Genomic DNA, 12,263 nt, shown 5'->3' with positions numbered 1-12,263 from the left:
CCTTGCTGTGGTGCATACTGCCTACCTCTCAAGTTTAAGGCGAGTCTCTGTGAGAGCCTAGTTTTGAGGAGGATTGAGACCCTCCCATCGGAAAGAGAGGGGAGGGACACAAAGCTAAGCACACCTGATCCAACAATTAGCAAGTGAGAGAGACATCTGTGTCTTGCTGCATGTATCCCTTCTCCATAGAGGTCTGTGGTATGCATGGGTGGAGAGGTGAGGACAAGGGAGAGTGCCATATGGAATCACCAAGAGCCCCTACCCCACCCCAGAGACTCGCAGGAGCATAGCAGGCAGGGAATTTGTGGGCTGACTAAAATCAGGGCACTTCTGAGCTGGCTGAGGGCTGGGGAGGTGATACTTGCAGCCTCACAGCCTGAGATTAATCAACTCAGAAGCCTGGGAATCCCAAGACCCACTGTGCCCTCAAGCAGATTCCCCACCAAACTGCACTGTGCCCACCCCCCAACCCTGGGGCTGGTAATCTCCAGTGCACACAGAGAACTGCTGTGCTAATTGGATTTCCACCTAGCTTGGACCCTGTCCAGCATGCAGCCGCAGTCAGGGCAAAGCATGCTTGAGGGGTAGAGTTGGCCCAAGAGTGCCATCAGCTGGAAAGACAGGGAAAGTGCACTCTGGCAAATAGCAGTTCTGCCAAATTTTATACAGATGTCCAAATAGACTTGTGTGCTGGTTTGAATCTATTATGTCCCCTCAAAAGCCATATTTTAATCCAATCTTGTGGATGCAGATGTATTATGGGTGGGATATTTTGATTAGATTATTCCCATGGAGTTGTGACCCCGATAATTCAAGGTGGGTCTTGATTAGTTTACTGCAGTCCTAAAGAGAACTTAGCAACTGGCACAGACCTAGATGCTTGGAGTTGCAGACAGAAGGACATGTGGAGATGCTAAGCTAAGAAATGAAGCCCAGAGTTTGCCCCAGAGAAGCTAAGAGAGGACCCCCAGCTGCATAGAGAGAAACACCCTGGGAAAACAAGCAAGGATGCATAGGAGCTGAGAGAGGTAAGCTAAGAGAGACAGAAGCCTAGAGACATTTTGGAGAAAGCCATTTTGAAACCAGAATCCAGGAGCAGAGGATCAGTAGATGCCAGCCATATGCCTTCCCAGCTGACAGAAGTGTTCCAGATGCCATTAGCCTTTTTTAAGAGTGAAAGTGTCTTTCTCTGGATGCCTTAGTTTGGACACTTTTGTGACCTAAGAACTGTAAATCTGTAACATAATAAACCCCCTTTAGAAAAGCCAATCTGTTTCTGGTATTTTGCATTTTGGCATCTTTAGCAAACTGGAACAGATTTTGGTACTGGGAGTGGGGTGCTGTTGAGTTTGCAAATACCAAACATGTTGGAACAGCATTTTAAATGGATAAGGGGAAGATTCTGGAAGAATTGTGATGATTGATAGAAAAGGACTAGATTGGTTTGAAGAGATTGTTGATTCAAATATGGACTCTTCAAATATTTCTGATGAGGCCTTGAACAAAAATGATGAATGTTTCATTTCCAAGTGGAAGAAAGGTAATCCTTATTTTAAAGTGGCAGAGAATTTGGCAAACTTGAGTTCTGGTGTCAGATGGAAGGCGGAATTTCAAAGCGATGAACTGGGATACTTAGCTGAAGATATTTATGTAAAGAAGAGTAAAGGGCTATGAAGAGTATCTGAAGACAGAGTTGGGGAAAACTTTCCAACCCTTCCAAACAAAATAATATGCAAATCAAAAGATATCTGTGCCAGTTTGGATATATTATGTCCGCCAGAGGAGCCATGATCTTTTAACCCAATCCTGTTGAGTGGAACCTTTTGATTGAGTGTTTCCATGGAGATGTGAATCAATCAACTGTGGGTGATAACTCTGATTAATCTGTATCCATGGTGGTGTGAACCCTGCCTATTCAGGGTGGGGTGGATTAGTTCATTGGAGTATTTAAGAGACCTAAGAGCCAACACAGAGGCTGATGCTGAGAGATGCTTGGAGTTGTGGACAGAAGTACATTTGCAGATCTAAGCTAAGAGATGAAGCCCAGAGTTTGCCCCCAAGAAGCTAAGAGAGGATTCCAGATACTTAGAGAGAAAAGCCCTGGGAGAAGAAGCAAAGATACACAGAGCTGACAGAGAGGAGCTAAGACAAAAGCCCAGAGACATTTTGGAGAAGGCCATTTTGAAACACAACCCAGGAGCAAAGAACCAGCAGATGCCAGCCACATGCCTCCCCAGCTGATAGAGGTGTTCCAGACCCCACTGGCCATACTTCAGTGAAGGTATCCTTGTGCTGATGCCTTAATTTGGACACTTTTTTGGCTCAGAACTGAAAATTTGTAACCAAATAAAAGCCAATCCAATTCTGGTGGTTTTGCCTTCCAGCAGCATTAGCAAACTTGAGCAATACCAATGAACTCCAAATAGAATTACTCCAAATAAACCCACTGTAAGGCATTTACTAACCAGATTGTAAATGCTGAAGAGGAGAAAGTCCTGAAAGCAGCAAGAGAGGAGATTCACTACATACAAGGGAAACCACATTAAAAAAAAAAAAAGTACTGACTATGCAGCAGGCACCATGGAGGTGAGAAGGCAGTGGTATGACATATTCAAGATTCTGAAAAGAAAAATTGCCAGCCAAGAATTCTTTATTCATCAAAGCTCTCCTTCAAAATTAAGGGATAATTTAAAATTTTCACAGACAAACAAATACTGAGAATTTTTTTTACCAAGAGACCTACCCTGCAACAAATACTAAAGGGAGTTCTGTCAGCTGAGAAAAAAAGAAGGAAATAGAAGTCTGGAGAAGGGCACAGAACTGAAGATTACTAGTAAGGATAACTAAAATTTTAAAAAAAAGAGGGGGATACAGATCTGACAAATAGAAACCAAAGATTAAGATGGATGATTCAAGAATTGTCTTCACACTAATAACAATAAGTGTGAGTGGATTAAATTCCCCCAATCAAATGATACAGATTGGCATAATGGATTGAAAATTATGATCCATCAATATCTATTTACAAGAGACTCATCTGAGACCCAGCAACACAAAAGGATTGAAAATGAAAGGATGGAAAAAATATTCCCTGCAAGCTACAGCCAAAAGAAAGCAGGGGTAGCAATGAAATAGACTTTACATGCAATGAAATAGACTTTACATTCAAAGATATCATAAGAGACAAAGAAGGACACTATATATTAATAAAAGGGACAATTCACCAAGAAGACAAAACAATCATAAATGTTTATGCACCCAATCAAGGTGCTCCAAAGCACATGAGGAGACTTCAGTACACCACTCTCTTCTATAGATAGAAAAACCAGACAGAGGATCAATAAGGAAATTGAGAACCTAAACAATGTGATAAGTGAATTAGACTTAATAGACATATATAGAGCTTTACATCCAAAATTGCCTGGATATACATTCTTCTCTAGCACTCATGGAATATTCTTCAGAATAAAGCATATTCTGGGGCACAAAAAAGACTCAAATATAAAAAGATTGAAATTATTCAAAGCACATTCTCTGACCATATGGAATGCAACTAGAAGTCAATAATCACCAAAGAACCAGAAAATTCACAAATATGTGGAGGTTAAACAACATACCCCTGAACAATCAGTGGGTCAAAGAAGAAGTTGCAAGAAAAATCGGTAAATATCTAGAGACGAATGAAAATGAGAACACAACATATCAACACCTATGGGATGCAGTGAAGGCAGTGCTGAGGGGGAAATTTATAGCTCTAATGCATACATTAAAAAGTAAGAAAGAGCTAAAATCAAAGACATAACTGAACAACTGAAGAAGCTAGAGAATGATCAGCAAACTAATGCTAAAGCAGGTAGAAGAAAAGAAATAAGGATTAAAGCCGAAATAAATGATATGGAGAACAAAAAACAATAGAGAGAACAAATAAAACCAAAAGTTTGTTCTTTCAGAAGAATAAAAAAAATGACAAACCCTTAGCTAGACTGACAAAAAAGAGAGAAGACCCAAACAAAGAAAATCAGAAATGAGAGGAGGGACATTACTGTGGATCCCAAAGAAATTTTAAAAATCATAAGGATATATGATGAACAAGCATATGCCAAAAATCTAGACAATTTAGAGGAAATGGATAATTTCCTGGAAACACATGAACAGCCTAGACTGACCCAAGAAGAAATAGAAGACCTCAACCAACCAATCAGAAGTAAAGAGATCCAATTGGTCATCAATAAAGTTTCCTACAAATAAAAGCCCAGGGTCAAATGGCTTTTTTTTGGTAAAAGTCATAGGGGGCTTTTACCAAACTTTCCAAAAAGAAATGACACAATTTCTGCTCAAACCTTTTCAAAAAATTGAAGAAAAAAGAACACTACCTAACTCATTTTATGAAGCTACAATTACTCTAATACCAAAACCAGATAAAGGTACTACAAGAAAGGAAAACTTACAGGCCAATCTCCCTAATGAATACAGATGCAAAAATTCTCCACAAAATACTTGCAAATAGAATCATACGCCATGACCAAGTGGGGTTCATTCCAGGCATGCAATGGTGGTTCAACATAAGAAAATCAATCAAAGTAATACAACACATTAACAAATCGAAAGGGAAAAATCAAATGATCATCTTGATAGACACTGGAAAAGCATTCAACAAAATTCACCATCCTTTTATGATAAAATCACTTCAAAAGGTAGGAATTGAAGGAAACTTCCTCAATATTATAAAGGGCATATATGAGAAACCTACAGCCAGCCTAGTACTCAGTGGTGAGAGACTGAAAGCCTTCCCCCTAAGATCAGGAACAGGACAAGGATGCTCACTGTCACCACTATTATTCAACAGTGTGCTAGATGTTCTAGCCAGAGTAGTCTGGAAAGACAAAGAAATAAAAGGCATCCAAATTGGAAAGGAAGAAGTAAAAATGTCATTATTTGCAAATGATATCATTGTAAATTTGTAAAATCCTGAGAAATCAATGACAAAGCTACTTGAGCTAATAAACAAATTCAGTAAAGTGGGCGGGTACAAGATTAATGTGCAAAAGTCAGTAATGTTCCTATATACTAGAAATGACCTAACTGAAGAGACACTCAAAAAAAAATTCCATACACAATAGCAACTAAAAATATCAAGTACCTAGGAATAAAACAAACCAAGGATGTATAAGACCTCTACAGAGAAAATTACAAAACTTTACTGAAAGAAATGAAAGAGGACCTAAATATGTGGAAAGATATTCCATGTTCATGGATAGGAAGGCTCTACATCAAGATGTCAATTGTACCCAAAGTGATCTACAGATTCAGTGCAATTCCAATCAATTCCAACAACCTACTTTGCAGACTTGGAAAAGTGAGGTATCAAATTTATTTGGAACGGAAAGGGGCCTTGAATTGCCACAAACATGCTAAAAAAGAACGAAGTGGTAGGACTTATACTTCCTGACTTTAAAGCCTATTATAAAGCCACAGTAGGCAAAACAGCATGGTATTGGCACAAAAATAGACATATTGATCAATGGAATCAAATTGAGAGTTTTGAAATAGATCCCCAGATCTATGGTCGACTAATTTTTGATAAGCACCCCAAATCCACTGAACGGGGACAGAACAGTCTCTTCAACCAATGGAGCTGGGAGAACTGGATATCCATATCCAAAAGATTGAAAGGGGTCCTCTATCTCACACTCTATACAAAAATTAACTCAAAGTGGATCAAAGACCTCAATATAAGACAGTATCATAAAACTCCTAGAAGATAATGTAGGGAAAATTTTCATGACTTAGTATGAGGAGTTAGCTTCTTAGACCTTACACCCAAAGCACAAGTCACAAAAGAAAAAACAGATAAATTGGAACTCTTCAAAATCAAAAGCTTCTGTACCCTCAAAGGACTTTGCCAAAAAGGTGAAGAGGCAGCCAAATCAACGGGAGAAAATATTTGGAAAACATATATATGATAAGGGATTGATATCCAGTATATATAAAGAAATCCTACAACTCAATGACAAAAGTACGAATACCCAATTATAAAATGGGCAAAAAGATATGAATAGACATTTCACCAAACAGGAAATACAAATGGCTAAAAGTCACATGAAAAAATTGCTCATCTTCATTAGCTCTTAGGGAAATGCAAATCAAAACCACAATGACATATCATCTCACATACCTATAAAAATGGCTGCCATTAAACAAACGGGAAACTACAAATGCTGGAGAGAATGTGGAGAAATTGGAACACTTATCCACTGCTGTTGGGATTGTAAAATGGTACAGTCGCTGTGGAAGACAGTTTGGCACTTCCTCAAAAAACTAAATACTGAGTTGCCTTATGACCTGGCAATTCGACTACTCAGTACATACCCAGAAGATCTGAAAGCAGTGAGGAACAGACAGTTGCACACCAGTGTGCATAGTGGCATTATTCACAATTGCCAAAGATGGAAACATTCAAGTGTCCTTCAGTAGACAAGTGGATAAGCAAAATGTGGTATATACATATGATGGAATATTATGCAACAAGAAGGAATGAGGTCCTGAAACATGTGACAACATGGATGAAGCTTGAGGACATAATGCCGAGTGAAATAAGTCAGACGCAAACACAGAGATATTGCGTGATTTAAATAACATGAATCCCCTAATAATGTAAAATCAGAGTCTTAAAATGTAGAATATAGGAGACCTAGAGATAGACAAACACTAGAGAAAGGGTAGCAGTTACCTAATATGTACATACCTGTTAACATGATTGAACTTAAAAGTATGAGAATGGACAGTAGTGATGATAGTTCATGATGGGATTATAAAATAACAGTGCTATATTGAAGGTGAACATGATTAAAATGTATCTCACAGATTAGCACTACAAATATAAACAAGTTCTTGCATGATCTACTTCAAAGGTATCACACTTGTACAAAGAGTTAAAAACAGAATGGTATATGGGAAAAATTACCTGTTGCATGCTATTGGGGGGGATAAGTTATGGGGTGTTTTGGGTTATGATAATTGCCTAAATTCAGAGTGATGATGATTGTACAACTAAGCGAAGATAACTGAGACATTGTTTGTTTTCTACAGAATATATACTATGTGAAATTAGGGACCTCTTACTTAATAAGTCAAGCCTTCAATCTTGAGGATTGCTCTTATGAAACTTATTTCTGTAAAGGGGAGGCTAAGCCTACCTATAATTATGCCTAAGAATCACTTCCAGAGAACCTCTTTTGATGCTCATATGTGGCCTCTCTCTCTCTTAAGCTCAACTCTGCAAATACATTACCCTCCCCCCGATGTTGGAGATGACTCCCAGGGATAAGCCTGGCCCTGGCATAGTGGGATTAAGAATGCCTTGTTGACCAAAAAGGGAAGAAGAAATGTAACAAAATAAGGTTTCAGTGGCTAAGAGATTTCAAATAGAGTCGAGAAGCTATTCTGGAGTTTACTCTTATGTAAGCTTCAGCTAGATATTGTAAATTGCCACAATATGCCAAGTCCCAACCAACAATATTCCCCCAAACATTAAAGAATAAGAAGGTCTCTACCCGAGACTCTATAAAAGTTTGACTCACTAAGTTTATTTTTCAGAAACTTAAAACTCCAGATTTTTCCTATGCCAGATAAGTCCCAAAAACCAAAGGCACCAGTCTCTTCAAGAGCATGAACCAGCTGCATCACCCTTACCCATAATGTCGATGCCTCTTTTCAATATGAACAAGTTAGAGCAGTCATTGCCTAGATATCCCTGAAGATTAAGACAGTGATCAAATGAGAGGGAAGAGTAGCAACAGACAAGATGGGATTTAACAAAGGATTATGACTACTGAATCATTATATAGGTATTTCTTTTTAGTCTCTAGTGTATTAGAACAACTAGAAAAGGAAATAATTTAAACTGTGGAACTGTAACCCATACCATATATTGAAATTTGCTCTATAACTACTTGTTAAACTGTACTTTGAAAGTTATTACTTTTCTGTATCTATGTTATATTTCAAAATAAAAAACGTTTAAAAAAATGTATCAAGATGTGTAGAAAAGTAGGGGAAGCAAACAAACAGACAAAGGTACCTAGTGTTCTTTTTTACTTCAATTGCTCTTTTTCACTCTAATTATTATTCTTGTTATTTTTGTGTGTGTGCTAATGAAGGTGTCAGGGATTGATTTAGGTGATGAATGTACAACTATGTAATGGTACTGTAAACAATCGAAAGTACAATTTGTTTTGTATGACTGCGTGGTATGTGAATGTATCTCAATTAAATGATGATTAAAAAAAAAAAAATGTATCAAGAACCTAAATGTAAGAAATAAAACCATGATACTCTTAGAAAACAACCTAGGAGCAAATCTTCATGACCTGGGATTCAGCAATGAGTTATTAGATATCACACCAAAAGTAAGGGAAATAAAAGAAACAATAGGTAAATGTGACTTCATCAAAATTAAAAACTTTTTTGTATCAAAGAACATTAAAAGAAAGTGAAAAGACAACCTACAGAATGGGAGAAAATAGTTGCAAGCCCTATCTCCAATAAGGGTTTGATATCCAGAATATATAAAGAACTGCTACAACTCAGCAAGAAGACAACCCAATAAAAAATGGGCAAAGGACTTGAATAAACATTATTCCAGAGAAAATATACAAATGACAAATAAGCATATGAAAAGATTCGCAACATCATTAGCTATTAGAAAAATGCAAATCAAAGCCACATAGAGATACCACTTGACACCCTCTAGAATAAAAGGAAAATACCAAGTGTTGGTGAAGATGTGGAGAAATAGGAACCCTCGTGCATTGTTGGTAGGAAAGTAAAATGGTGCATCCACTGTGGAAAACAATTTGGCAGTTCCTCAGAAAGTTAAGTACAGAATTAACATATGACTTGGCCTTCCCACTTCTGGATATATACCTGAATGAACTGAAAGCAGGCACTTGAACAGATATTTGCACACCAATTTTCACAGCAGCATCATTCACAATAGGCAAAAGGTGGAAGCAACCCAAGTGTCCATCAACAGATTAATGGATAAACAAAATGTGGTGCAGTATAAATATACAATGGAATATTATTCAGCCATGAAAAGGAATGAGATTCTGATACATGCTACAACATGGATGAACATTGAAGACATCATGTTGGGGGAGATAAACCAGACACAAGAGGACAAATATTGTATAATCTCACTACTATGAAACAATTAGACTATGCAAATTCATAGTCAAAAATTAGAATAAAGGTTACCAGAGGCAAGGTTTGGTTTGGGGTAGGGAATGGGGAGTTAATGCTTAGTTGGTGCAGAGTTTGTTTTGGTGTGATAGAAAGGTTTTGGTGAAGGATGGTGTTGATTGTGGCACAACACTGTGCATTAATGTGGTGCCACTGAATTATATACTTGAGGGTGGTTGAGATGGGAAGTTTTATGTTTTATGTATATGTATTACCCCAATAAGAATTCTTTAAAACAACCATAAAACTGTACAGCACAAAGAGTGTAAACTAAAGACTATAGTTAATGATATAATGATCACTCACAAATTGTAACAAATTTATCACACTAATCCAAAATGTTAATAGAGAATATTGTGTGAGGGGGCTGTATATGGGAAGTCTGTACTTTCTGCATGATTTTTCTGTAAATCTACAACTTAAGTGTTGGAGAGGATGTAGAGAGACTGGAATTCTTATGCACTGTTGGTGGGAATGTAAAATGATGCAGCCAATTTGGAAGACAGTTTGGCAGTTACTCAAAAAGTTAAATATAGAATGACATATGACCCATGTGTTAGAGGAAGGGAAGAGAATTGGAGGTCCATGGGTCCCAGAGAAGCAAGAGACCACGGGCCAGATAAGCTCTCAGAGAAGAATGGCTACATCAAGCATTGATGGGGATGAAACTAGTAGAAAATTTTACATTTATTCAATATTCAACAAATATTGCTGGGCTCAGGAAATAGAGTCATGAACAAAACAAATATATATCCACTTACAGAATGTATGTACTATGAGAAAGGAAAAGATAAGAGAGGAATCAAGACAAGGTTTTTGTTTGAGTAACAAGGTGGATAATGGTGCATTTACTGAACTGGGAGAGATGCTAGGCTGCGGTGGGGCAGGAATTAAGGGTTTGATTTGAATACATTAAATTGGAGATGGCTCTTAGATATCCAAAGGGAGATTTCAGGTAGGCATATGGATTAACGGGTCTGGAGTTGAAGGGAGAGTTAAGGATGGGAGATACACTTGTCAATTATTACCATTTAAATGGTATTTAGAGCCAAGGGGCTGAAAGAGATCATTTGGAGAGAGAAAAACTTAGAAAAGACCCAAGGCCAAACCCTTGGTCATTCCAACATTTGAAGGCAGAATAGAGGAAGAGTATTCAGTAAAAGAAATAAGGAGGTTGTTTCAGTGAGGTGGGAGAAACTAGCTGCATGAAATATTCTAGAAATCAAGAAAAAGGTGTATTTCAATTTTGTTGAATGCTATTGAGGTCAAATATGAAAACAGAGAGAGTCTGTTTGATTTGTGAATTGGAATTTCACTGATAACTTTACAAAAGTGGTGTCAGGAGTGTAGGCCAGGTCAAGAAGTTCAACTGGAGTGGGTTGAGGAGAGAATTGGAGGTGAGAAAATATAGGCAGCAACAACAAGCAACCCTTTAGAGAGATTTTTCTGTGACGGAAAGCTGAGAACTGGAACAACTGTTCGAGTGGGCTGTAAGTCAAGAAAGGATTTTTTAACAATAGGAGATAAAAATATGTTTTTATGACATTGAAACATCAGTAGACAATTGCTACTAATATCAAGTGGACTCAATCTCATTAAATGGAGCTTTAATCAACAAGGCAATAGTACTATGTTTACTTAATCCATTCACTCTCCCACATTCCTATGTAACTAACACTTGATAGAATCTACAATGCATCATTGTTTTATGTACCGCTAACAAAGAAAGAAAAATGCTGCCAGTTAAGCAATGGCAGGCAATTATTACAAGATAATTTCACAGGTGTGGAAATATGAAGTGTATCAGAATCGATGTAATATGGTATTTCTTATCTTTTCTCTCTTTAGTCCACCAGTACCATCTCCTAATCTTCACTTTCAGCTTCCTATTTCACAGAAAATGGAAGCTCTCAGAAGAGGACATCCTCTTCTCACAGCCAAATCTGTCCACCCACCTGCATCTGGACCTAAATACACTGCCTCTCTTTTATTTCAATTGATGAATTGTGTGTCCTTCTACTTAGAACTGATTCCTCCAGTTGTGTACTGTACCCCATCCCTAATCTCCTATTCAAGCACTTTGCTTCTGCAACTATCCTGTCTTTCCTGTATTATCAATTTTTCCTGTCTACTGTGTCATTTTAATTAGGATACAAGCATGCTGCATAACTTCTTCCATCTCTAAATTAGGAAAAAACCCTTAACCCCAAATCTACATCAACCTATGGTCTTATTTTTCTGCTCATCTTAGAAGCAAAACTTTTAAAAATCTTAAGTGTTGTCTATATTGGCTGTCTCCACTTCTTCTCTTCCCATTCTTTCCTTCCACTCTTATCAAAATTCCACCACTTTGTCAAAACCATGTGTCATCATCATCAGTGACCTTCACATTGCTAAATCCAATGAACAATTTTTTTTATTTTTAAACGCAATTTTATTGAGATATATTCACACACCATATAATCCATCCAAAGTATACAATTAATGGCTAACAGTATCATAATGTAGATGTGCGTTCTTTGCCACAATCAATTTAAGAACATTTTCATTACTGCAAAATAAAGAAAAAAATAAAAAAGAACACCCAAAACATCCCATACCTTTATCCCTCTACCCCCCTATTATTTATATATTTCTTTGTCTGTATTACTCACAATGATCAATTCTTTGTTGTCATCTTACTTGACCTATCAGCAGCCTTTGTCCATCTCCCTCGTGGATCATTTCTTTCTCCGTCTCCTTTGGGTCCTCCTAATCTCCCGGCCATATATATTGCATTGATAGAAGAAACCCTACTGAGTGAGGATAAATGATTCTCTTAGTCTACTGCTGGCTTCGATTTTCCAGTATTTTTAAATTCTGATGTCTATCTCGTCAAACGAAAATGAAATGTATACTTCCCTTTTAAAAACGTGAGCAGCTCTCTGTGCCGCCCCAGAGATTTCCCAGGAATCTTCTCCCAGAGACAGAAACCCATAACGACTTCCGGAAACTAACTCCACTGGCTTTATGGGAAATGT

General features: G+C 37.6%; 1 long non-coding RNA gene across 1 annotated transcript in view; it reads right to left on the bottom strand.

Annotated features, from left to right (window-relative positions):
- The window catches only part of LOC119527498, a 60,713-nt gene extending 48,503 nt beyond the window's left edge, over positions 1 to 12,210 (bottom strand). Inside the window, exon 1 of the long non-coding RNA XR_005215409.1 lies at positions 11,898 to 12,210. This is a non-coding gene — a long non-coding RNA (uncharacterized LOC119527498). The remainder of the gene's footprint in view (positions 1 to 11,897) is intronic.
- Positions 12,211 to 12,263: the final 53 nt, after the last annotated feature.

Source organism: Choloepus didactylus, chromosome 2 (genome assembly GCF_015220235.1).
Source record: "Choloepus didactylus isolate mChoDid1 chromosome 2, mChoDid1.pri, whole genome shotgun sequence".
Taxonomy (NCBI): Eukaryota; Metazoa; Chordata; class Mammalia; order Pilosa; family Megalonychidae; genus Choloepus; species Choloepus didactylus.
Note: the sequence above shows the minus strand (reverse complement) of the source record. Positions and strands in the feature narration are given on the sequence as shown.